At 41.4% G+C, this 2,529-nt stretch overlaps 1 non-coding gene across 1 annotated transcript; it reads left to right on the plus strand.

Moving 5' to 3' along the window:
- Positions 1 to 574: 574 nt before the first annotated feature.
- Trnaa-cgc (transfer RNA alanine (anticodon CGC)) lies at positions 575 to 647 on the plus strand. The gene has a single exon. It is a non-coding gene; the product is annotated as a tRNA-Ala (tRNA).
- Positions 648 to 2,529: the final 1,882 nt, after the last annotated feature.

Genomic DNA, 2,529 nt, shown 5'->3' on the forward strand with positions numbered 1-2,529 from the left:
ACATCACAAACTTTTTCTATGTCAGTGACAGATTCCAGTATGATCCTAGCTTCATATCAGATTTCCAGAGGGTAACTACTAAGTCAAGGACTACCCAGATTCTTTTCCTGGAAACAAAAGGTCAGAGAATGTCTGTTTAAGGGCGACCCCTAGAGAGACACCACAAGAGAAGCTGACATTGAATCCCAATTTCCTCTTTGCATGTAACCCTCTGGTCTGTTGTGTAATCATCAGACAACTGGGAAATCAGCTCTTTCATCCATAATGCTTCTACTCTAACATTCTGAAATATCTTTTCACCAAAAGAATATAGATATTGGCTGGGTGCAGTGGCACACACTTGTAAGCCCAGCAGCTCAGGAGGATCTCAAGTTCAAAGCCAGGCTCAGCAACTTAGGGAGGCCCTAAGCAACTCAACTAGACCCTGTCTAAATAAAAAACACAAAAAAGGGCTGGGGATGTAGCTCAGTAGATAGGTGTCCCTGAGTTCAATCCACAGTACCAAATAGATAGATAGATAGATAGATGTTGTCTTGTAGTCTAGTGGTATGAATTAAAGGTGTCCCCCATGGCTTGGGATATAGCTCAGTTGGTAGAGTGCTTGCCTCGCATGCACAAGGCCCTGGGTTCAATCCCCAGCACCATAAATAAATAAATATAAAATAAAGGTGTCCCCCAAAGTTGGAAACTTAATCCTCCATGCAACAATGCTGAGAGATGAGACCTTTAAGGGGTGACAGATCATGAGGGCTCTGCCGCTATGGTGGGATTGGTTTCATTAACACCAGAGTTGCTTAGTTACAAAAGCAAGTTCATCACTCTCACTCACTCTCTCTCCCTTACCATCTCACTTTCTGCCATGGGGTGACACCAGAAGAAGACCTTTGCCAAATGCCAGCACTTTGATGTTAGATTTCCAGCTTCTAGAACTATGAGAAATAAATTTATTTTCCTTGAAAATTACCTAGTCTGTGGCATTCTGTTATAGCAACAGAGAATAGACTAAGACATCTAGGATCCTTTTTCTTTTTTTTTAAAGCACTGATTTCTTTTTTTTTTTTTTTAAAGAGAGAGGGAGAGAGCGAGAATTTTTTTTTTAATATTTATTATTTAGTTTTCGGCAGACACAACATCTTTGTTTGTATGTGGTGCTGAGGATCGAACCCGGGCCGCACGCATGCCAGGCGAGCACGCTACCGCTTGAGCCACATCCCCAGCCCCTCTAGGATCCTTTTAATATTCAGAAAATCATTTTCTCTCCTTGTACAAATAACATAACTCATCATCCTTTTGCAATGTGTGTGTGTGCATGTCTATGTGTATTTCTTCTACTGGCCTTTAGTGGGAAAATATTAGAACAATTAATTTTTTCATCCAGCCTGCTAATTCTTCCTTCTACTCTCAGTCTTCTCACCAATTTAGCCTTTCCCACCCATTTTGCCTTTTCTCCATGAAGGAGCAATGTTTTCACTTTTGAGTGTCATTTCATTAAATTTCTAAAGCAGCCATCCTGCATCCCTGAATTAACTCTTGTCTGGGGGAAGCGTAAATGGCTTATCAGTGCATAATGTACTTTGTCCAAAAAAAAAAAATTCCTCAGTGTAATATATATTTCCTCCTTGTTTGGCTTGGGGGCATCAATTAATGTCAGAAGCCTGACAATTCCCTGAACACATCCCTTTGACTACGGATGCCAGGGTGACATTTTCTGACATCTGGGCAGTGTTTTTTTGTACGCGGCTCACTCCTCTTGCCCTTGATTTTTTATGACATTCTGGTACTTGCCGCCTCATTCCTTTCTCCTTCTGGGGACAAAGAGTGTAACAGAAGTGGACCCTGAGCAGACCAGACATCCTGTGGTGTACCTTTTCCTTCCTTCCTTCCCTCCTTCCATTCTTTCTTTTCTTTCTTCTTTCTTTCTCTTTCAACAGACTTGAAAAATACTAAAACTATACTATTTTATCCCTTTGTCTACATCCCTATAGTTATATTAGGTTCATAAAATCTTCAACCACATACAAAACTGAAAACCTCTGAATTAGAGGACGAGATTTTAATCAGTTCATTTTCCTTCCTTCCTTCCTTCCTTCCTTCCTTCCTTCCTTCCTTCCTTTCAATAAGGACTATGTGGTACCAAAAGGACCTCCATTTCCAAAAGAAACAACAGAAATCAAGATGACCCACGCTAGCTAATTAGAAGGGCTAGGACTGACCTTTAAAGAAATAAGCCTGATTCACTTTCTTGCATTGTATACAGACAGAAACTGCACTGGGGTCAAAACTGAGAAAGAAGTTCAGATATGAGTTGTTAAAAACTAGCATAACCTCAGCTCATGTAGAAGCACAGATGGCATTTCTTGCCTCCAAAGGCCCCACTGACCCAGTCCAAGTACATGAAGGACTCACAGCTGCATCCTCATTTTCTCCATTTGGAATGTCGGTGGTTACCCCAGGTACAAAGCTCCAAGGGATGCCCAGTGGGAAAACCTACCCAGTGAGAAAAACAAATGGAAATGGGGCTGGGGTGTA

Source organism: Marmota monax, unplaced genomic scaffold (genome assembly GCF_021218885.2).
Source record: "Marmota monax isolate L192 unplaced genomic scaffold, Marmota_monax_Labrador192_F-V1.1 WCK01_AAM20220418_F8-fsc00007, whole genome shotgun sequence".
NCBI classification, from domain to species: Eukaryota; Metazoa; Chordata; class Mammalia; order Rodentia; family Sciuridae; genus Marmota; species Marmota monax.